General features: G+C 29.3%; 1 protein-coding gene across 1 annotated transcript in view; it reads left to right on the forward strand.

The window, feature by feature from the left end:
* The first annotated feature begins 300 nt into the window (after positions 1–300).
* The window catches only part of LOC127283899 (uncharacterized), a 67719-nt gene continuing 41439 nt past the window's right edge, over positions 301–26580 (forward strand). Inside the window, exon 1 of the mRNA XM_051309015.1 lies at positions 301–420. The gene's annotated coding sequence lies outside the window, so the exon portion shown is untranslated. The remainder of the gene's footprint in view (positions 421–26580) is intronic.

Raw genomic sequence — 26580 nt, forward strand, 5'->3', positions numbered from 1 at the left:
TATATTACTTCCTTTGTTCTTAAATTTATAATAAACAGTAGATAATAATTGTTTTAATATTTAACTACAATACCTCTAAGAACATTTAACTCTTCTTTTGAACTCATTTCTTTGTCAGAGACGATTTATACCAAAAATGCATTAATAAATATTACAAAAAAAATTAAATTTTCGGTCTGAAGGCAATATTTATGTTTCAGGGTAGTACTTTTCCTTTCAATGCGCACCCTTGATTCTGATGAAAGTGACTCATAAGAGGGTGAACGAGGTTGCTTCAGTAGGAAACAAACAGTATAGATATGAATACAGTAGGCTTCTAAGTAAAAACAAGAGACAAATTATATTATTAATACGAACACAATGACAGAAGTAAAAAAGGACGATATTATAAAAATATTACATTCTTATCCTTTATGTCGAGTAAGTTTTTTATTTAGGATATCATTGGAACATTTTATTTTATAGTAAATACTATATGTAATCCGATCAATAAATTTGTGAAAGAAGACAACACATTTGGTGCAGAAGTCTTAATAATTCTTTAAACTGCATTTTACAACTAATAGTAAATGAAGTAGAAAAATAAACAGTGAACACTATAAATATTTCGTAATTTAAAAAAAGCTTTTTATTTCATTATAAAATAATGAATAAAAATTTAATTTGATTTTTCAATAATAATTAATAATTTTGTTAAGAATATGAAATTATTGTCTTTTAATTGTATTTAAATATTTTCATGAAATTAATTTTATTTAAAAAAATGAGATTCTGTTATTGTGAGTTTACAATGAGATTACAATGTGAAAAATATTTACTTTTTAAAGATTCAAAATAAAATTCCGTTAGTTCATTATTTTAGTAATTGTTTTAGTTCATTGTTAATTAATTGTTTTTAAATATTTAGTCTCCTTTTTATTACAAAAAGCTATTTAAATTCTTATAACTGTAAAAGTATCAAATTATATTAGCTAAGTTCAATGTTAAATTTCATGATTTGCAGTAGATAGAACATAATGTAGAAATAATTTATTAAAACTTAAAATTCAAAATACAATACATTTAAAATTTTTGTTACATATTCTACATATAATATAGAAAACTTTTTCTCCTAACAATTTTTTTTTAAACCAACTGTTCTAAAAGTAGTATTTACACTTTATACCGAACAAAAAATCACAATTTTTAATGCATTCAATTTTTATTCACGTTTTTATTTAAAAAAACAAGTGTAATAATTTTTTTTTAATTTACAAAATTGTTATATGCATCACTCAAAAGAGCGGTTTTTGGCACATAAGAAATGTTTATTGCAAAATTTTTTCCATGAAGTTTGAGTTCTTAAATATGGTGTCAAACTTTGACAAAAATTTTGTACATTTGAGTGTTAAATATTCAAACGCGTTTTTTTCGAAACGATGTTTTTGAAACTGGCGTACATCAAAACTCAAGTTCTAATGAACCGATTTAACCAAAAGAAGTCATTTTTTTTAAATTAAATCCTTTAAGCATCCCCCTTAAATTCAATTACTTGCGTTTCTTTTTGATTTTTGGCTACAGTTCAAAAATTATCAAAAAAATACCATTAAAAGTTTTTTTTAAATGCTGCCATTTTCTTATTTTTAAACAATTTTTATCGGGGTTAGGGTGATGCTTAACTACATGTCTCAGCTTTAAAACTGTTTTTTATTTTTTCGGATCCAATCTCCCTAAAAGTTTGGCCGCCGATTGTTCAAATTTTTTTTAGCCTTGACTTCAGTGACCTCTGGTGACCAAACCGATCCAATAAAAAATATTTTGTTTATAAAGTTTTAATGACCTTTAGTGTTATAAAAAAATTAGGTTCCTTTAAATAAAGTAATAAGCGTGAAAAAAAATTTTAAACTGTTTTTCACTGCTTGAAAAGTGTAATACTTTCTAAAGTTATTAACAATTTTTTAAATAAATAACACAGTGTTTCCAAACGGAATTTTTGCGCTGAAAAAAATCCGGTGTCCAAAATTCTCCACTACGTCACCATTCGAAAGAGCAGGAAAAACCATTTAGAAAACATAAAAGTCAACATTATTTATATCTTCACATATGTAAAATAATTACAATTTTAAATTAATTAATTAATTATTAATGTTAATAAAAAATTAAATATTTTATAAACAAATAAAGTTATCGCACTTCTGACGTTACAAAATGCAAGTTGATGTAATTTCGCATCAATCGAGCACAATATGAAGTATTTTCGTTTAATAAATAAATTATAATCAATTATAATGACAATCAATTGTTCGTAAAAAATAGACTTAAAAAAATTCTTCGTGTTAAGCTCGTTGGATAATAAATTATGTTAGCTTTTGATTGTAAGCTACAGAATTGCGATTGTAACTTTATTTATTTGTAAAATATTTCATTCTTTTATAACATTAATTGTTATAACTGGGTAACAAAAAAATGGTCATGTTGTGTTTATTTCAAAATTCCTGTGTTTATTGAATATTTGGGTGCCAATGAACAAGAAAATACAAAAAAAAATTGAATTTGTTCAGTTTCCTGAAAATGTGTATTAATGTTTCAAAAAATGGCTTTCTTGACACTATTTGGAGAACGTAAAGGCATAGATAGCTTTAATAGGGCTCAAAAAAAGCTTAAACCTTCAATTTTAAGACCTAAAACTGAAATGTTATGCAATTATTCCGGGGAACATGTATTTAACGCATAACCCCTAACGTATTCAATAAGTTGAATTTATAGTTTAAATCTTTGGCAATGCAACCTTGCTATAAAGCGATTCTCCACAATCGGATTTGATTGAAACTAGTCACTTAGAGGTTTTTTTGGGTTAGTGATTACAAATTTGAGGTTAGGTTTTAAAAATTCAATATGGCGGATCTGGTACGGCAGACGAATTTGTTTAAAATCGTTAAAATATGCTTGAGCCTTGTTACTCGACGGTTTTTGGGGTCACTGATCCGCCAATATGTCGAACGAATTTTTTAAATTTAAGAAACTGATTTCCCTGGATATTACTGTCAGGCTAAAATTACACAGGCACACAAAGAAAAAAAAAATTTCAATTGCCAGGACTGACATATGGTAGATTCTTTTTTGGGGTCGTTGATTACAAATATGATGTTAGTTTATAAAAATTCAAAATGGCGGCCCAAATAATTTTGAAATGAATGAAATCGATTAAAACTTTTTACTCCGTGGGGGTTTTCGAGGTCACTGAAGACGAATCTGATGTTAGATTTAAAAAAATTGAAATGGCGTATTCAATACGGCTTACGATGAAATTGAATTCAGATTTTTTTGGTTCTTGTTACTTAGGTCCTTCCTGGTGTCGCTAATTTAACTAGAACCAAAAAAATCTGAAAATAATTTCATCGTAAGCCGTATTGGATACACCATTTCGAATTTTTTAAATCTAACATCAGATTCGTCTTCAGTGACCTCGAAAACCCCCACGGAGTAAAAAGTTTCAATCGATTTAATTCATTTCAAAATTATTTGGGCCGCCATTTTGAATTTTTATAAACTAACATCATATTTGTAATCAACGACCCTAAAAACCTCCAAGTAGCAAGTTTCAAAGAAATCCAAGCAATTTTTTGAAAAAATCCACCATATTAGATCAGTCATTTTGAATCCGCCATTTTGAATTTTTTTATATATGTCATTTTTATGTTATTAAAGTCACTGAATCCAATTCAACATTCAGAAGTAGCAAAAATTCAGTTTTACATACAGAAATTAATTAAATTCCCATAGAAATCAATTTCTCAAAAATCACCCTTCCACCATGCCTGCAAAAAGAGAACACGAACTAATTTTTAGGTCAGACTACGATTTTCTCTTTAGATACATCTTAAGGAAGAGAATCTACCATATGGTAGTCCTGGCAATTGAAATTTTTTGTGTGTGCAATAAATCATAGAATATAAGTATAATTCATTTAAATTCATTTAAATTCATTTGAATTAATTAAATTTATTATTGAGAGGTTAAATGAATTTTTACGGAGTCGAGTTTTTAGTGAATTTTCTTGAGAATCAATTGTAATCATTTTTGATGACTTCGTAGATGGTTGCAGTGGATTATTTTTAGTATTGTATTCTACTTTCCCCAAACGTTCTTCTTCCTTTTTCAAAGCTTGTTTTTTTCTTTTTTCTCACATTCTATCATGTTTGAGTATTTTCGGATCTACAGAAATTGTGAATCAATACGCGTTATCAGTAAATGCTACTGTAGGAAAACTCTTATTTTTTTAATACAAATATTAAATTACCTGCAGACATTTTATTTTCTTGATTTTTGACGTTTGTAAATAGGTTACAATAAACAACTCGTTTGAACATCGTTATTTAAAAAAAGCATGGAATTTGACTAATTTTAAAAGAGTAACTTTACGTCAACTTCAAATTGAACATGTGAAAAATCATACGATGCAGTTAATCACGTTTTTATACATTTCCAATAAAATTTTTTTTGAAGCATTTTACAAATATATGTAAAAATAAGAAAATTAATAATTACAAAAAGATTTAGGTGGTTTTGACTTATTTTGTAAATGTGCCTTTAGTTAAAGTGTCGTTGGACAAAAGGTTTACGCTGTATGTAACAGATTACACAGCCCCACAAAAAAAAGTGTCATGTACTTTTGACCAAAAAAAATTCGTCCGCCATATTGGATCCGCCATTTTTGATTTTGAAAATCTAACTTCAGATTCGTAATCAGCGACACAAAAAAACCCCAGATACCAAGTTTGAAGTTAATACATAAATTTTTAAAAAAATCGCCTACTTCTCAAAATCCGACATGTTTTTTGAGGTTAGAAAAAATCCTGACGTGATGGAGCAAAACGGACTTCGGATTCGTGTTCAGCGCGTCAAAATACATAGGGTTAGGGTATTCCGGTCAAAAGTACATGACACTTTTTTTTTTGTGGGGCTGTGTTATTTTACCTTTAAATGTTAATTTATTTTAAAAGCACAACTTTTGTTAATGTACCAAATTATTCGTGATCATTTGAAGAATTCAATGCATACTTCGAAATGTTTTTTAAAGAAGTGCTTCAAAAACTACAAGTGAAAAGCTGAAACTTTACAAAATAATGGAAAGTAAAGTCACATCTTTTCTATTCCTTACCCTACTGATTTTAGGGATATCCTGAGGATATTCTAGGGATATCCTAGTGATATCCTGGGGATATTCTTGGGATAAACTTGGTATATCGTTAAAATATTCTAGAAATATCGCTAAGATCTCCCTAGGATATGATTATGATTCAAATTTTGACTATTTGAGATAGCGATTTTTTGATACAAATAGGTTTCTCGTTATTGTCAATCATCTTTCAAATCTGGGCTTTAAAGTTGATAATTAGAGCATATCAAACTATGAACAATAGTGAGTCTCAAACGTCTGGTACACCAGACACAATCATACCTTCATCAATAGTATCCACACTACCGCGTTTGTACTTTCGGTATACGTGTGTTAGAAAAAGTAGTATGTGCAACTCGGGAGGAAAATGATTTCCACTCGTGTTTTACAGTTCTCGTCTTCACTCGCAAACCTACGCCTGCGGCTCGTGCGCTCGCTATGCCTCGAACTGCAAAATACACTCGTGGAAATCAACCATTTTCCTCCCTAGATGCACAATATACTATTCTGGCATGATCTTGTTCAGTGACTTTTTTGAACAGTAAATTAAAGATTCAGGCCACTGTGCAGCGAAGCTGGGACAGCGAAGACTAGGGACAGGAGGACCAACTCGGCTGTTTGCCCACATGCAGCAGTGGGCTAGATTGTGCCAAATAACATAAAATATGTACAGTTGAGCAAGTGTTTCATAGTTAGCGCTTGAGTTGGTTTCAAGAGATTTTTAAAAGAAAAAGTAGAAAAAAGAATTCTTGTAGACAAGGTAAATCATTTTAGATATCTTGGAAATACATTATATTATAAATACGTCCAAAAAATATGTTTTCCATTTTTATTTAATTAATTTGTATGTTAGGGTCGTTTTATGGATACCTTAGGGACATTTTTAGAACGACTCAAGGATATTCTAACCCTTAAGATAATATAGACATACTGTGGATATCCTTAGGACGTCCTAAGGACATCCCTAATTATTCCAAGGATATCCTTGGGATATCCTTAGGACGTCCTGAGGATATCCTTGGGACGTTCTAAGGATATCCACAGGATATCCTAATAATATCCAGGAAATGATTAGGATATCCCTGGGACGTCCTAGGGACATCCTTAGATATCCCTGGGATATCCCTAGGATATCCTAACCGCCGCTACTTTGGATATCCTTAAAGTATCCTTAGGATATCCAAGGGATGTTTTTGGAATATCCTAGGATATCTGGTGCTGTGAGGGCCTCATAACAAAAGGATATCCATAGGATATCTATATCAATGGTCTCCAGGATATCTTGGGATATCCATAGGATATCCGAACCGCCGGTCTGTGGGACAACAACAGGACATCCATAGGATATTCAGAGGATATCCCTAAGACATCCACGAAATATCTATTGGATATTATATCTCAGGATATTCATGGGATATCCTCAGGATATTCATGGGATATCCTCAGGATATTCATGGGATATCCTCAGGATATCTATATGATATCCACAGGATATTTATAGGATATACTCAGGATATCCATGGGATATTCTCAGGATGTCCGTGGGATATTCTAAGGATATTCACGGGATATTTAAAATCTCAACATATATTTTTAAAGGTTAAAATTGTTAAGCTAATATAATGAATAATAATATAATAAAAACAAAAATCTTGTGAGCTTCTAATTAATTTTAAATGAAGATTTGAAGCGTATTTTTCAAATTTTTTAAATAAACTCATGCACTTAATGTTTAATTAATATATATTAAGTTATTCGTTATTTGCGGGGAAGAATTTATATTGTTTAAAGCCAATTTATTTTCTGACAATATTAAGCATATGAATAAAGGAATGAATCACGAATGAGAAAAAAATTAGTTAATAATTTTTCAAATTAAACAACTTTCTCGAAAAACAAGTTGCATTTTATTTTATTTATATAAAATTTAATTCACAGATTATTATCACTCGTAGTCTCATAATTATTTTAAAAACAGTATCCTGAGAATATCCTCTTGACATCCAGAAGATATACTGAGAATATCCTGAAAATATCTGTGGGATATCCTGACGATATCTATGGGATATCCTGATGATATCTGTGGGATATCCTGACGATATCTATGGGATATCTGGAGGACATTTATGAAAGTCTATAGAAATATCCAGAAGATATCCAGTGGATATCCTCAGATATCCATGGGACATCCAAAGAATATCTAAACCGCCGATTTTTTTGGATATCCTTAAGAGATCCTTTTGATATTTATAGGACATTCCTAGGATATCTGCGGGATTCGACAGCATTCGACGAATAGGATTCTTAGGTACCTATTAACTGGAAAACTGCATGAGGTATTTCATAATTGTGACAACACATTTTCAAACGTTTCAGTCCATATCTTATTTGTAAAATAGAATTTAACATGGAAAGTAGCATTCTGTTACTTCATTTAGTTTTGACTAAGTTCATCTGACTAAATGCACGTTCTATATCTACATTTGATAAAAGTAATACCAACAAAGTTAAGGCCAACACCCTTAATTCCTGAAACGGATGTAATCGAGAGGCATCAGTATGAGAATTTATTTTTGACCAAAATGAGAAAGTATCCTTTAAATCAATCCAATTGACAGAATTCAAGTTTTGTCATTGATGCTCTATTTTCGTTACTTCGATGCTGTTCTAATAAAACATCTTTGTAACGTGAGTGATGCTTGGTTTAATTCTATTCAGACATTCATCCAACGAAAAAAGTCAGATTTTTTCCAAAATATCAATACTATCTGGTAAACGATCACGCAATTCGATTCCCAAATATTTTATAAAAGAGACGCATCTCTCTTTGATAATATTTTGGTATTCTGCGGAAATGTTCTCTTGACGACAAGCATCCAAAAAAGAAAAACCTAAATATAGGTGCGAGTCCAAATGTCTAGGGGGTAAATTCTAGAAAGTACCCCACGCGAAAGTAATATGCGTCGTCCTGACCAACATCTTCGCGAACGTGGTAAATATGTTTAATTCCGCATTATTTGAGCGCGATCGGAGCTTAGCGAATGCTCCTCTAGAATAGCTAGTTCTTTTATCGTTATATTTTCTAGAGTTTATTATTTTATTTGCATTATAGATTCTTTTGTTCTTATATTATTTTATGTAATAACTCATTTTTGTATATTTTATCATTCTTTTATTTAAACAATATATTCTCTTTCGAAGGTTTAAATAAAGTCTCGTCAATGACTATACCTTTCCTCTACATCATAGTAAGAAATAGTTCCGAAATTATTAGAAACATAAATGGCGCTTCACGCCATCTACCGATATTTAAAGTAACTAGTCAAAATAGGTACCCGGACTCCATCCGGCGAGCAAATCTTTTGTCAATATAAAAAGTCAGATCATTACAGCTGATCTTATATTAGACATTGGCGATAGTCCTTATAGCCTCTTACTGGATGAATCTACAGATATTAGTGTTTCAAAGCTTTTAGGTATAGTAATACGTTACTATAGTAAATCACGTAAAGAATTTTTTTCAACATATCTTACTTTAGTCGAAGTGGAAAATGGATCAGCGTAAACAATTAAAAATGCTGTTAAAAATGCTTCAACTAATTTTAAGTTGACAGTTAAGAATTTGAAAGGAATAGAAACTGACAATGCGAGCACGATGGTAGGCGTAGACAACGGAATTTAAGAGAGATTAAAAAGAGAATTAAATTTGCCTAATATGATTCTGATTAGATGTGTATGTCATTCTATCCAGCTAGCAGTGTCTGAAACTTCCAAAAAAGCGTTGCCTAGGCATATAAAGTTTCTCATTCGAGAAACCTACAAATGGTTTTCAAAATCTTCTAACAGGCGTCATGAGTATAAAACAATTTATAAATTGATCAACGATAATAAATCTCCTTTACAAATTCCTAAGATGGCCAAAACACGTTGGTTATCGATCGAGCCAGCAGTGTCTCGAATTCTAGATCAATAAGTAGAATTATACATACAGCCGAAATATTGTATGCCATGTACAATGATTCTTTTAATAAAGTTTATTTGTCATTTTTTTGCCAATTTTACAATCAGTCCAAAGTGTGATTAAGAGCTCTGAGTCTTCGGTCGCGGATCCGACAAAACTTTTAAATCATCTTAAAAATACGTATGCATCCATTGTTAAGATAATTCTACATCCTAATGCAAGAGTTGTTATTTACAACGATAGATGTAAAGAACATTTGGACTCGAACCTGTTTTTAGGTTTTTCTTTTTTGGATGCTTGTCGTCAAGAGAACATTTCCGCTGAATACCAAAATATTGTCAAAGAGAGATGCGTCTCTTTTGTAAAATATTTGGGAATCGAATTGTGTGATCGTTTACCAGATAATATTGATATTTCGAAAAAAATTCGACTTTTTTCGTTGGATGAATGTCTGAATAGAATTAAACCAAGCATCACTCACGTTACAAAGATGTTTTATTCGAACAGCATCGAAGTAACGAAAATAGAGCATCAATGGCAAAACTTGAATTCTGTTAATTAGACTGATTTAAAGGACACTTTATCATTTTGGTCAAAAGTAAATTCTGATACTGATGCCTCTGGATTACATCCGTTTTAGGAATTAGGGGAGTTGGCCTTAACTTTGTTGGTATTACTTTTATCAAATGCAGATATAGAACGTGCATTTAGTCAGATGAACGTAGTCAAAACTAAATGAAGTAACAGAATGCTACTTCCCATGCTAAATTCTATTTTACAAATAAGATATGGACTAAAACGTTTGAAAATGTGTTGTCACAATTATGAAATACCTCATGCAGTTTTTTAGTTAATAGGTACCTAAGAATCTTATTCGTCGAATGCTGTGAATGTTCATGAAATTGAAATGAATGGTGCAATTGAAATATTAGAATTGGATGCAATTGATGACAATTAATGTAAACTAAAATATATGTATTTAATATTTATATATTTTATTTTAAAGAAATACGCATTGTAACCAAAGTCTAAAAAGTACAAATTGTTGAAGATATTCATAAGAAAAAAATTTATTTGAGTTTGTTGCATATGGAATATTAAAAAAATACAACTGTTATGTCATATTTTAAATAATTTTTAATTTTACCTAAGCTGAACTTATAATTGTTCCCTATTCTAATTCCTTAATTTAACTTAGTTAAATTAACTAAGTTGGGGAAAGGATTATTAAATGAATGTTTAAAAAAATAGGGGAATAGTGTCAGGGTTGGACACTTGGCTTTTTTTAAATAAGAACACTAGCGCCACCTGTGTGCGTACGTGACGAATCTTCTAGTAGTATAACCTAACTTTTTGTGGCATTACATTTTTGGAGAATCAAAAGTAGCGTCTCTTGTGACTTCGGTGCAATCGAAGAGACAAAAAAAGTTTTGTTTGACTTGTGAATAAACCTAAAAAATGTGTAAAAAAGCACGAATTCGGCAAGATAAGCTTATTGAATGTATTGTGGGGTACATAATTTAAGAAGAAAAAAAGTGAAAAATCGAATCGCGACACATGTCTAGTTATGGTTAGCACAATTCGAAAATGATGCTTCTAGTTAGGGTTGGACACTTTATACAGTTAGGGTTGGACACCCATATTAATTATGAATTTGACACAATTTATAAATAAATTTTATTTTATTGATATTTCAGTGCAAAATTGTGCCAAAGATATTAGAAAAATAATACTTAAATTGTATAAATTTTGTTCATCATTTCATTGAGTTATTTGGAACAATAAAGCGTTATTTTTTATAATTTGAGTTCATTCCTTTTTTAAACCCATGAAGCTTTACAATTTGTAAACAATAAGTAAAGATAAACATGAAAAAATAAGAATAAAAAACATTACAAATGTTATTTTACGTTTTTACCAATAATGCGTTTCGATTTTCAAAAAGTGTCCAACCCTGACTGAAAAGTCCAACCCTGACTAGATTTTTTTTTTTTTAAATGTTTATAACTTTTTTAATTTTGGACCAATCAATTTACGGTCCACAGCAAAAGTGTTCCTCTTTTGTAGATCTTTCCACCCATATACCACAATTGACTGAATTTATCTAAACAAAATATTTATAAACAAAAAACCAAAACTGTGTCCAACCCTGACACTATTCCCCTACAATATGAAAATTATTTATTTAAAAATGTTAAATGTTCTCAATTTTTATTATTATAAGACAATCAAACAATCCTTATTTTTAAAGATTCATATTATTTACCTTTAAATAAACTTTGTAATGACTCTTCAATTAGTTTTTCCTTTTTTCGAACACCGGGTCTCCTAAGATTATATCTTCTAAGTCGTAAAAGTTTTATTACCTCATTTACACAGGTATATTTTAGGCTAGACCGTAACTGACGAAAACTTCTGAATATGTAAAATTTTAACTTGTGAACTATGATGACATTTGTGTATCTTCGATGTATATTTTTAAAAAACTGTTTTTTTACACTCGTTATAATGAACTCCGTGCTTATAATTTGGGACTGCCTTCTTAGTGAAAGGGCTTCCATTATATAGTAATATTTTCCAATGTATTTCTCGCAGCGGGACCAGTTCGCCTCTATGGGTAGATTCAATGTCGGGACCTCACAGACACGAAAAATCTTTATTGCTTTTTCTTTTAGTAGTGGTGACTCCATAATAGATTTCCTGCTTTTTTAGATCGTCTTTTCTAATTTTAAATATTAAGAACATCACACCTTTATGAAATATAATAATTTTACATATTGATTTATATTAATTACATTGAATATTTCTGTTTATATATTTAGTTTTGATAACAATTATTTTTGTTTATAAATACATTTGTTATTTGCAAATATTTGTTTACAAATATTTGTTTATTTATAAACGCTCATTTATAATTTAATATTACAAGAATATTTATTTTATTAAAATTAATTATTAACAACAATTATTATTTATTATAAAAAAATGTGACGGTGACATGATGTTTAAATATATTTGTTTATTTATAAACAATTGTTTACAAATATTTGTTTATTGAAGAACAATTATTTATTTACAAATATATTTATTTATAAAAGAATTTATTTTATATAAATATTTATTTATTAATTATTATTAATTATTATTATTTTTATAAAAAAATGTTACGGTGACGTGACACAACTTTTATGCAGAAACAAATTTATTTTATTTAAAAACAACCTTTAAAAATATTTCAAATATCTATAAAATTAATTAGTGATGCATTCAAGAGAGAAAATCAAGAAAAAATCGAGATCAATAACTTGTATTATACTTCAAGAGAAAGGGATCAAGTTTTTCTTGACAGTTGGATTTATAAAAACAATAATCAATCGAAATTCATCACAATTCTAGATTATTGTCTTAAAGGTTAATTTTTTTGGTTTATATAATTCACTTATAAAAAAATGCGATTTATATTGTAAAGATCTGAATTTATTAAGCCAAAGGATTTGCTCGCCGGATGAGTCCGGGTCTTAAATTTTAGGAACTCTTGAGTTCATTGCTCTCTTGTAAAAATATAAATGGTATTATCGTGATATACAGGTAGGTAAAGTCAATAATGAGGCGATGATTTAAACCTTCGAAAGCAGTTTTTATTTAAACAAATGTAAAGAAAAGAAATAATAAACAATATAAAAGAAAATAACAATAAAATAAATGACTAAAATCGAACTGCTCGATAACTCTAAAAAAAAATATATAATAATACAAAAATAAAGAAATCCTAAACTAACTAAATTAACAATAATAAAATAAATGCGAAACTAACTAACTTAATTGTAAATGAAAGAAGTGGAAAAGAATAAAGAATTTTAAAAGAAGTAAGATGATAGAAGAATTTAGAAGAATAAAAGAATAGAGAATAAAGAAATGAGAGAGAAAAGAAACGAGACGTTACGCCGCTGTGGTGCTGCACTAGTGCTGTAATTGATTCGCCGCAATACTGTAAAGAAACAATATTTAGTTCTCGCCATTTTGTATTTTTCCCCAGGTGAAATGCTCAATAATTATTTCCGCGAGGGAGATTCTAGAATTACGCCCCTAGCTACGAGACGAGCGAAAACTAGGTTTCGTGCACGACTAGTGATTTATTTTTAATCAAAATTTCTAGATGCCGTTTCCGTACGACATTCATACTCTACGCGAAGCTAGTGCGGAAAGAGAGAGAGAGGAAAGTTACAGGTTATTCTTCCCTCCAGATGTACCTCGAGTTGAAGAATAATACCTGGTGCATCAACTCGGTGAAGAGCGAGATGTACCTCGTCTTCACAGGGTCGGTTCTCCAGGAATGGCGGGTCAGGATCGCGTCAGCCTTCCACGGATGTACCCCTGGTCAGACCTTGCGCGGCAGGTAAGAGAAGATGGAGTGCGAAGGGAGTTACTACTGCACCAAGGTGTCTGAGTACAACTCCTTCTGTAGGAGTACATCCACAAGGTCGGCCCCAGATGTACCTGAGATACCGTCCTCGAGGATGAGGTAGGCAGGGCTAGCAGCACAGATGTACCTGTGGTCCGCCTGCCCTGGGGAGGATGATCTCATTCCTCGGGAGAGACGTACCTCACCCTCGGCGATAGAATCGAAAGGAAGAGAATAGGAGGAAAGGAGAGAGCTGCTGTCGTCCAGCCTCGAGATGTGCCTCGAGTCCGGTCGACGGCGAACTGAGGAAACTGTACGTGCAAGCAAGTATATAGCGCTTGACGTTTCTACAGGGAGCTATGGCGCGAAGTGAGAGAGGCCACGTGCTGCGCGGCAAAGTGTGCGCGTTCGGTACTCTCCTCCTGGCTATCGAGCTGAGAGCTCAACCGTATAGATATATATTCATGCATTGAAATAATTTGAATTAATATGCTGATAAAATACTTTCGTTTCAAATTAATATTTTAAATAAAATACTTTCGTTACAATATTTATATAATTAAAATTATGACAATAATTTTATTATAAAATTAAAATTGAATTTTATTTTTGAGGGTGTCTAATAGTATCATAAAGAAATTTCTCATATATTTACAGCTTTTCCAGGCATCTAAAATTTTTTTCGAGAGTTTAAGAAATAGACAAATGTTGTACATTACAGAAAATACATTTTTTAATTTTAATTTTGTATTTACGGAACAAAGCAATTTGGATTTGTATAACATTTACATTCTTAAATATAAAATAAAATCATGTTTTCAGTAATTATTAGGTTAAATTAAACATTAAACATCTTATTGTTTAATCATCGTTTTTATTTAAAAATTATAAATTTTTATTTACTATATTAACTGAGAAATTAAAATTTAATCAATTATATTGAATACATTAAAACTGATTTTGAAAATATGCATTTAAATTTTTTCAATACTGTAATTCTAGTGCAACATTTTATTATTATTTTCCTTATTATGAGTCCAGCTTTAGAGAAAAGACGTTCTGCTGGTACTGAAGTTGCTTGAATACTAAAAAAGTCCCTTGCCATGCGATTGAGATTTGGATACACATTTTGATTTTCCTTCCACCATTGCGCAATATCCGTATTCTTATCAGCTCTTGGCTCTTTTAGATACCTCGAAATTTCGTGTCGCCATCCTGATTCAGAATATGATTTTTGCTCAAAAAGTGAAAATAAATTGAATTCATCATTTGTGTCCATAGCTTCATTTGGTTCGGTAGGTTTATATCTCAAATCTGGTGATGTATATATTTGTTTAAAAATCTGTTCAAATTTTTTTAACGATTCTGCGGCCATCTCGCGACCCCATTCTGTCATCTCAAAAGTTTCATACTTAAATCTTGGATCAAGAATCATAATTGAGCTGTATATCCAGTTGCATTTACGGTAGTGTTTCAGGAGCTTATCTAAAGCACGTTGAAGAGCATTTTTGAGACACATATCTGTCACAGTTTGTCTCCGCTTTTCGTTGATACTCTGTATTGATGTTTCTAATTTGTCTAACAACAAATTAAAGCCTAATATGACGAGCGGCAAAGTAATATATTTATCGCCACAGAGAGTTGTAGATAAGGTCTTAAAGTACATTAAAGACTTTCTAATAGTATTCAAAAGATCCCATTCAGTCGTTGTTAAGTTAAGCAATTGCAATTTCGAATCGGTAGTGCAAAAAAACTCCAAAGCTGCTCTCATCTGAAGATCTACGTCAATCATGTCACAAGAAAAATTCCATCTTGTGGACACGTCTAAAATCGGTGATAAAAATTTTACTCCCATTACATCACATGCTGATTTTAATTTATCACGTAGCTGTTCGGAATACTTCAATTTCTTAAAAAGAGTTCGCAAACGAACCATGACCTTCGATTCAGAAGTTCCTTCTTCCTCTTCTTGTTCTTCATAAACGTTCTCATGATTTTCAAGCAATTCATCGCTGTCATCGTACTAATCATATTCTTCGGATACAACATGATTGTCTTCGATTTGAAGTTCGCGCAAAAAATCTTGAGCAGCTAGGTGAATTATATGCGCGAAACAACGGAAATGTAAATCATTCGCATCAAATTCTGTTCCCAATGAAGCGCTTAAAAGACTTGCTAATTTATCAATAAACGATGTGTTGGCTGAGGCATTGTCGACAGTTATTCCCTGTAGCTTACTTATCAAACCCTTTTCCTTTATAACACCTAGAAATAAATTGGCGATGTCCTTTCCAGTATGCTTTCCATTGGATGGCACAAAATCGATAACCAGAGATCTCGGAACCCAATTTTCGTTAATAAAGTGGGCAGTAATACCATAATATGATCTTGCTCTAATTGATGTCCAGCCATCAATCGTATACGAAATTTTTGAAGAGTTTTTTTGCAAGATTTCTAAAATTATTTTCTGAGTTTTTTCAAAATGAGATTGAAATAATGATTTCAATTTGTTGCGCTTCGGTAATTCAACTTGAGTATTTAAATATTCAAAAACATTTTTGGACTCCTCGCAATCATCGAAGAAATTAAAAGGAAGACACTTCTTAGCGCACCAAGTGACCAATAAAATACCAAATGTTTCTTGATTGAAACTGATCTGTATTTAAAAAAGGTTGAATTTAAAATATTAATAATAGCAATAACAAAACAACTATAATAAAAATATGAAAATATCAATTATTTTCAAAATAAATTTTCTTTTGAATTCTAAATTTTTATACAAATGTTAAAATACACTAAAATAATCTTGTTCAATTATATAGTATGATTATTGGATTAGCAAAGTATTTAGTATACTTGTTTAATTTTGACAAGATGTCAACATAAAAATAACCTTTTTTTGTCAGATTGTGATGAGACACAACCATAAATATCTTTATAAAGATCATTATGATGGTTTTCCATATGACGAATGAGTCCTGAAGTATTGCAATTTTTCATTTTTATAATTTTTTCGATTTGTTGTTCACGGCAAATTATGCATATACCTTCCTTGTTCCTTTGATCGAGAGATTTAATTTCGAAGTTTGCTTTCAATCTTTTAGTTCTTTCACCCCTATTTTTAGTAAAATTAATATTTAAATTATATAACGTTAATTATCTGTCACACTCAATTTCAATTTAGTAATACGTAAAACCTTTCTGACGTTGAATCAAATGATCTTTTTTGGCTTGATTCTTCCATTTCGAGAAATTGAATTATTTTTATTGATATTATCGATTGTAAAATTGATTTTCAAAACATCTATAACCTTTGCTTTGAACTGACAGTTTGAAAATAAACAAAAAGCAATATTATTGATTTTCTTGATAGTTAAATAAGTCAAGATGGTTAGTTAAAAAACAAATGAATTTTTAATACTAACTTCTCAAGATAATTTCAATAACAATCGAGAATATATGAGAATCAAGATAATTGTGTCTTATTATGCATCACTAAAATTAATTATAGTATTCAAGTACCTATTTTCTAATTTAAAAATCAATTTTTCTTTATAGATTAGGGATATATCTAGAATTTTTCTATTTATATAATCTAGCGATATATCTAGAGTTTTTCTCTTTATATCCTAGCGACATCTAGCGACTTTTCAAGGAGCATCTAGCTTTTTCTTACTCTTGCTCAATGGCCACCCTGCAAGGGATTAGGGAGAGGATAGGAAGCATCATGTGTTTGAAAGGGAAAACCCAAAATTTATATTACTGTAGTATGAACGTGTATTAAAAATTGTTTGAATCTATTTAAGATTTTATCAGCAAGATAGTTTATGCGTTTATTTGGGTTCTTAAAATAACACTATTAAAAATGTCCAGCTCATTATATCTGAAGGTGGTCATTTGAACCATTCTCCAACTATTAGCGAAGGGGTAGTGCACCCCTACCACATTAGAAATCCAAGTAATGACGTAGATAGGAACCCTTAAGAGAGTAGTTATTCACTAAAAATCTCTCGAAATAAGAACAATTAAAAAGTAGTAATTTGAAGTTAGACAACATTTGTAGCAAGACTATTGTATTTGAATAAATTGATTACAAAATATACGAAATCATTTGAAATTCAAATTTTTTACCAGCACAATTCACATCACTTTTATCAACGAGAGTTTATAAGAGTTTTTCACTTATTCACAAAAAAATTTTTGTTTTTCGAATCATTAAGTATAAAGGAAGTATAATTTTGTAATGTTGACAATTGACAGCTGTCAAAATTTAAAAACTAAAAATGCTCGATTTGAAAATTTTAACAACTGTCAACTTCCAAAATGTTATATACTGTTATTTCATTTGGTATCAATATTTTAAAAATTAATTATTTTTGAGTAAATTAATGTAAAAGCTCTCAAGATTTTTGTTTTAAAAATTTTGACAGATCTTCACAAAAATCAAAAGTACCACAAAAATTAGCGATATGTTTGTGCTTCCGCGCTAAAAATGAATTTTCTTAAATTATGCAGAATTTGAAAAAGGTATAATTAAAACATACTGAGTAAATGTAATTTAATGTTATATTTTAGAAATGTGACATGAGTGACGAAATGAAGCAGGAGGCAATGGAATTATGTGTAACGGCTGCTGAAAAATATGCTGATAACTATGAAAGTGTTTCTCGTATGATTAAAGAGACGATGGATAAACGATTTGGAGCATCTTGGCATACAGTAGTCGGTGAAGGCTATGGATTTGAAATCACATATCAGCTTAAACATATTTTGTATATGTACTGCGCAGGAAATTTAGCAATTTGTATATGGAAATCTGCTTAAACTAAAATTAAATTTTATATTTTCAACGTGTTCTACTCTCATGTACTATTTCTAGGTCTTATTGTTTTAAAACATAAAAGGAGTTTTAAAATTAAGGGGAGATCATATTTCAGGAAGCCTACAAATAGCACTTTTTTGAGAATTTTTTTAAGAAGAAAAAAATAACTCAAACCTCTGAGCTTTTTGGAATGTTTTTGTACATATTTTAAGTATTTGTAAAAACCTTTTTGACTAAAAATATTTAAAAATTGACAAGTTAAAATTAATTGTTGATATTGAAATTCGAATATTTTGAGAGAAATATAGAGGAAAAAACGAAAAATATCACTTTTTTGAAGAAAAAATTACTAACTCGTTCTCAAAATTGTAAAAAAAATTTTTAGAAATTTTTTCATTTCAAATAGAAGAGGAATTAATACTGAGTAACAAGCCATCATTCATTAAAATCGGTAAATTCGTTTTCGTTAATCATGCTTACCAGTTTGTAAGAATCGTAAAAAGTGAAATTTAAGAAAACGCGCTTAAAAGTTTGAGGTTAAATAAGTGTAAATTTAACGCTATTCAATATTTCTCTAATTTGCATTCCCAGCTTTATAAGGTAATTACTAATATAATAGAGTACCTTTGCAGGAGCCTTTCTGAGGGTATGTATTTCGGAATAGATTATCCAGGCGCTTGAACACCTGCCCGACTCCTCAATGCGTTTACTCTCGTAACCTAAAAAATACTTTAGATTGGCCTCTAAAACATGAGGTACATATTCGAAATGTATTATTATTATTGAAATGTATTACCTAAAGATTTACGCAAAAAAAATTTTAATTTTTTTAACCGTGTAAAGTAGGATCCCCCTTAAGTTAGAATAAAATACACAACAAATTGGAATTTTTCAAACTTTGAAAGAAATAATTTTAATATTTTTATGCATTAATACTGTGTTTATTATTATTAATAAAATTAATCAACCCTATTGACATTATACCAAAATATCTAGGAAATATTTATAATAAATCAGAATTTTTCAAAATGTAAGTAAATGCAATCTTTAATATCAAATTACACAGTAACTGAAAATGTTTCTTTTACCGTTAAATAACTGTCCACCACATATGAATTATATTTTTTAACACACATCTTCATAAATCCTTTCTCAAAATCGAGGGCTGTAATTGCCTAACATCAAGTGTAGATTCCTTTTTCTTATCGGTTGAATTTAAAAAATTGTGCATTTCCATGAAAAAGCAGATAATCTGTCCGTGCGTAAGGATGACTAAAGTGTGTAACTTTTTTAAAAATTATTATAAAATAAAAAATTTTCAACCCTAGAATAGAAAACTGGGTAGGTTAGGCACCACACGCGAAGTTTAAGGTACGCCACAAGCCCGATCGAGGTAAGATTGGATCTGAGACCCTCACCATAATTCAGTTTATCTATCTGACTATTGATTCTGGTACTTGTGCGCCGGTGAGATTGAATTAGCTTCAATCGGTGTGGTGTTGAACATCGTCTGGGGTGCCAAACCACCTCAGTTTTTCATTTACGTTACAAATAGTTAAAATTAGTGATTTTTTTAAAATGATTCAATTAATAAAAAAAACATAAATGTAATGTTTAAGCATGCGATAATTTTTTTCAAAATAAATTAAAGATTTTTTTAATTTTTTTACCCTATTTTGTACCTTCCTAAATCAATTTTACAGTTATTTTCTCCATATGTCAATTTTTCAATTTTAGTTCCTTCTCATCTCTTCAAATATTTATATTTTTTTGAAATAATTTAACATTTTTTTCTAAAAGTTTTTTTTGTCTCTTTATGTTTAGTTCATTTCCACTAAATTTTTCAAAGTGATAACAATGTTTAATGTATAAGTATTAGCTGTCATTAAAACCTTTTCGACCTACACAAAAAACTCTCCTAAACACTTGGAGTATTAATTATTCTATGACTATTTTGAAAATGTAGTAAATATGGGGATTTGTGCCTCACACCATTAATTAACAGTTTTTAATACTAATACGCACTCCCCGAGTCGAAATATAAGGTTTGAATAGAAACTGCTAAGTACTGCATGTAGTAGTACTTAATATATCTTATACATTTTCTACTCCACGTTAAAGTAAGACCAACATAAGTTTTGTTAGGGTCTGGATATTTCTGATTCAGAATATGTTCAGTACTTAAGTATATCTTACTAAGTACTGCTTAAACTTTGCTAGGATATATCATCATGAGGATTTGCGCTTGCGCTATGAGTTATAGATACTCGGTCGGTAAAGACACAAAAAGTAGAGCAATTATTATTTTAAGTTTATTTATTTTCATATAAATAAATACGTGTACATAATTTTTCATATTACATTAATTTTATATATATATATTATTATTATTTATATATATATTATATACATTATTTATATATATTATATATATTATATACATTATACATTATTTATTATATATTTTATTGTAAGCCCTACTGAAAATTCTCATATAGGATCTCACATAAATTCATATATTAAAATCCACATAAAATCCTATGTGTCATGTAAGAAACTATATAGGATCTTATGAAAAATCATATAGGAAATTGAGACATGATTTGAAGTAGGATTCGATGTAAATTCTTACAAACGTATTCTTTGGTAATAAGTTATGTAAATTCCTATGTGAAATCCCACAATTTTTTCTGGTCACATTTTTTCCTTCAATTTCTTATGTCAATTTCTCATGTCAATTTCCTTCGTGTTTTCTCATTAAAAAACATACCAAAATTCATTGCTCAATCCTTAACCAGAAATTTTCCTATATCAAATCAAACAACAAATCTATTTTCGATACTTGAATAAAAAATTATTACAAAAAATCTGATATGAAATCATATTAAAAATCCTCACGTGGGATCATATATATGATTGATTTGAACGTAAGAAATCATAAAGGATTTTATGTAGATTCTGAAATATCTATATCTACGATTTCACATAGAATTATATAAAGAAAACAATATAGGATTTCATATAGGAATTTTCAGTTGGCAGACGGCAGTTTATGAAAATTAAAAATTATTTAATTAAAAATCAAATAATATTACTGTTTTTTTTACAATTAAAACAATGAAATCCACACATGACATCCCACATAAATTCCTATGTGATGAATTCTTACATGAAATCCTATATAGGATCCTATATAGGATTTTATATATGATCCTACATAAGATTTTACATGGATTTTTATAATATATTTCTGTATGATGAATTCTTACATGAGATCCTATATAGGATCCTATATAGGATTTTATATATGATCCTACATAAGATTTTACATGGATTTTTATAATATATTTCTGTATGATGAATTCTTACATGAGATCCTATATAGGATCCTATATAGGATTTTATATATAATCCTACATAAGATTTTACATGGATTTTTATATATATATATTTGAGGCAAAATTCCTGAAATGTCCGAACAAAAAATTAAAAGTTCTCGAATTTAATCCATACTTTTCTAAAATGTTGTTATTGTTGGTGAAAGTCTAAAAATCAATTATTATTGAATTTAATAAAATAGTTTTTGAATAACAACGTTTTTAATTTTTGACTTTTGAAAAAAAAATTTTTTTTCAATGTACAATATTTATAAGTAGAATGCATAAAAGTTAACATATATATAATGATTTTTAAAGCTTTTTTGACGGGCTACACGCTGTTAATAAATTTTTTTTTTTAAATAACATTTGACCTTGAAATTCAAGGTTAAAATGTTAATTTACGTTTATCTCAAAATCGTATTTTTTAAAATTATTTTTAACTATCTCAATGGAAAGCTTGACTAACTTCCTATAAAACATGTAATTTTCAGAGTGGGATCTTTTAAAGTTTTTGAGATATTAATTAATTAATGTTTATAACAAATGAAATATTTTACAAACGAATAAAGTTACCATAATTCTGAAGTTAGCAATTGAAACTTAACGTAATTCCGCATCCAACGAGCCCTATATGAAGTATTTTGGATAAGTAGATTGTTAATAAACAATTAGTTAACATTGCAATTGTTTATTAACAATCTACTTATCCAAAATTCTTCATATAGGGCTCGTTGGATGCGGAATTACGTTAAGTTTCAATTTCTAACTTCAGAATTACGGTAACTTTATTCGTTTGTAAAATATTTCATTTACTATAAACATTAATTAATTAATTAATATCTCAAAAACTTTAAAAGATCCCACTCTGAAAATTACATGTTTTGTAGGAAATAATTCAAGCTTTCCATTGAGATAGTTAAAAATAATTTTAAAAAATCCGATTTTGAGATAAACGTAAATTAACATTTTGACCTTGAATTTCAAGGTCAAATGTTATTTAAAAAAAAAATTTTATTAACAGCGTGTAGCCCGTCAAAAAAGCTTTAAAAATCATTATATATGGGCATATCTCTAGAACTTTTAAACTTTGAGATATTAGAAAAATTAATTTTTTTTTTCAGGGCACATTCGTGAAACAAATTTTATTGTCTTCAGTATTGATCAAATACTATAAAAAAATTTGCGTAATTCATTTTTACACATTGTTACGCAGCACAGTGGGCCTTATTGCAAAAAACCTGCCCAAAATCTCTAGATGTGTTTAAAACTGACTGAAATTTGTTAATCGCGGATTTTTTTGGTCGCTGATTACAAATCCGACGTTATTTTTTCAAAATTCAAAATGGCGGATCCAATATGGCGGACGACTTTTAAAAAAATTGATCCAATTGCCCTGCACTGTAAACTTGATGGTATCATTTTGGACTGCAACATTTTGATTCGATATAAGGTATCAAATTGATCCAAATATTTGGATCATTTTCAAGAAATGATCCAGAATATGGGATCATTTTTTGATACCTGAATTGGTATCGAAGTATAACTGTCATGACTGGCATGCTCTTATTGACAAATTTATTAATTAATTTATTCACTGCACTGAATATTAAGATATTAAAAATACTTTTATTATGAATTTTAAGAAAGAGAGAAGCGAAAACTTATAAATTGCGAGCAATTAAATAAGAAAAAATTTATTTCGAAATAAAATGAAATACACTAACCTTTATTTATGTTTATCACATAAGATTTAAGTTAAGTTCACAATCACAACACTTGAAAATTTTTAATTATTTTTATGGTTCAAATAATTATCGATAATTTATTTTTTATAATATCTTTTTAATCTTTTTAATATCTTAATATTCAGTGCAGTGAATAAATTAATTAATAAATTTGTCAATAAGAGCATGCCAGCCATGACAGTTATACTTTGATACCAATTCAGGTATCAAAAAATGATCCCATATTCTGGATCATTTCTTGAAAATGATCCAAATATTTGGATCAATTTGATACCTTATATTGATTCAAAACGTTGCATGAGTTGATCTTAATTCTTGTATCAATTTGATACACACAAGAAAACTGTGTGGAATTTGTTACTTGGGGGTTTTCGTAGCTTAGTTTTTGTAACCATGTACATAAAATTTAAAGTTTCATTACTAATATTTAAAATGGTGTATCAAATATGTCAGAAAGATATTTTTCAATTATTCAATTTTTATAAAAATTTATGCCTAAGGTTTTCTAAGGTCACTGATTACGAAACTGAACTTATTTTAAAACCCAAATATATTATTATAATATAAACTAAAATTTTAAAAATCAAAATGTGTAATTTAATATTGAAATATTTAATGCTACAGTTTCGAAAATTTTATGTCCCATGGCTTATTAAGTCATAAGTAAATGTAGTTTATAACAATTTTTGAATTTTTTAAAAAATTTTGTTTGCAATTTTGGATACACCATTTTGAATTTTGAAAAATTAAGTTCAGATTCGTAATCAGTGACCCCATAAACCCCCGAGTAACAAATTTTAGGCCAATGGGATCAATTTTGTCAAAAGTTATCCGCCATATTGAATCCGCCATTATGAATTTTGTAAAACTAAGTTCAGATTCGTAGTCAGCGACGCAAAAAACCCCCGAGTAACGAATTTCAGGCCAATTGGATCAATTTTTTTAAAAGTCATCCGCCATATTGGATCCGCCATTTTGAATTTTGAAAAACAAAGTTCAGATTCATAATCAGCGACCCCAAAAATCCCCGAGTAACAAATTTGAGGCCAATGGGATCACTTTTTTAAAAAGTCGTCCGCCATATTGGATTCGCCATTTTGAATTTTGGAAAATTTAAAATTCAGATTAGTAGTCGCAGCGACCCCAAAAACCTTCGAGTGAGAAATATCAGCCAGATTTAAACACATCTATTAGTTAATACTTACTTTTCTTCACAAACTATGCGTCGGACAGTTTAGGTTTATATTCATTATTAATTATACAGTTTTAATGAAGTGTGCAAAGGTTAACGATTTTTCTGTATACTTTTATAATGCATGAGAAGAGATTACAATGAGTTGGGAGCATTTAAAAGCAAAATGCAACATGTGCTTTTCAAATATGTGGTTTTTTGATATGAGTTACGTTTTAAAATTTAATGTTTGAAGTCATTGCATTCTTTGTGTAAAGGAGGCACACATTCCTGTATGGGTTCAAATTACTTCTTATTAGGTAGATAATATAATCCCGTTGTGCCGTTACTCAAAAACCTTCGTTAAAAAAGTTATATCAGTTTAACTGCTAACTTGTAGAAATTTTGAAAAAGTTGTCTCGCAAGTTTGAAGCTACATAGTTTTTATTCAATTTGAGGCACATCATTGTTTCATGGATTTTTTAGTTCTTTACACTCCCACCTACTTCTATTGCAAGCTACAAGACACACAATGTTTCGTTAAAAAAGTTACAGTCTATAAAATAAAAAAAAACAGTCAATATCACACACTAAAAAACTGTCGATTTCACCACTTTAACTTACGTTTGTCATTTCCTACATAATTAAAAAAATTATATAACGCATGATAAATTTAAAAAGCCCTATAATTGGTCAAATTATGGTATTGAAAAATTATTAAAAAAATTCTTAAGGTATCATAATGAGCGATAACCTAAAGTTTAAAAGTTCTAGAGATATGCCCATATATGTTAACTAATATGTTATAATAATTGATTTTTAAACTTTCACCAACAATAACAACATTTTAGAAAAGTATGGGTTAAATTCGAGAACTTTTAATTTTTTGTTCGGACATTTCAGGAATTTTGCCTCATCTGTATGATGAATTCTTACATGAGATCCTATATAGGATTTCATGTAGGATCCTATACAAGGTCCTACGTATGAACTCATATGGATTTTTGTTATAGAAGAGTTATCTGTGAAGTGTTACAGAATTTTATGTCGGATTCAGATAACGAAATCTCATTACGTTCTAAACAATGATAATCGTTGATGAGGTCGTCATAGATGTATTGATCATCATCTTGATTTTGGTTTTGATCCTCTTCATGATCCAAATCTTGATGCAAATCTTGATCCTCATCTTGATTTTGGTTATGATCCTCTTCATGATCCAAATCTTGATCCAAATTTTGATCCAGATCTGCATCAAGTGCATTTTTTCCAACTTTGGATCTTTGAGCCTTTGAACCTTTTCTGTTTTTACTATAAATTTTATTATTAATAAAAACATTTATTTCTTTGTTCAAAGCCTTGTGACTAACAGGATTTTCTGAAACTTGATTCACCCAACCTGAAAACAAATAAAATTGAATATAATATCCTCTAACTTCAAAATAATAATTTAAATTGAAATTAATTAAAATTGATTACAAATTATAATACAGTATATGTAACTCACCATGCAAACCATTTCGAAGTCGAAAATCAATCCCTGGCCTTTTGCTTCTTTTCCCGCTGGCCGAGTAGTTTATTATACTGTCACCATAAACTTCTATCAAAGTTTCTTTGATGATGGTGACCCAATCAAATCCAGTAATGGTTTTTGCACTCAGCATAGCAAAATCATATTTAAATTTATGCAAATAGAATCCGCAATTGGTTGCTATTTCCACCTGAATTGAAAAACAAATTCTTTAATTAATTTTGCAATTGAATTAATATTTATTGAATTCAATAAAAAAATCAAAATAACATGAATAAGAAAAAAATGAATTTTTACCATGCCAGGTCCCGGTTGAAAAAATTGCACTGGCATCTAAAAACAAAATTTAAACGGATTAGAAATTAAAAACATAAAATACATTCTATTACGACATATACTATATGTGAATG

This window comes from Leptopilina boulardi, unplaced genomic scaffold, assembly GCF_019393585.1.
Source record: "Leptopilina boulardi isolate dan_hultmark-lab unplaced genomic scaffold, ZJU_Lbou_2.1 LbouV2_315, whole genome shotgun sequence".
Classification (NCBI taxonomy): Eukaryota; Metazoa; Arthropoda; class Insecta; order Hymenoptera; family Figitidae; genus Leptopilina; species Leptopilina boulardi.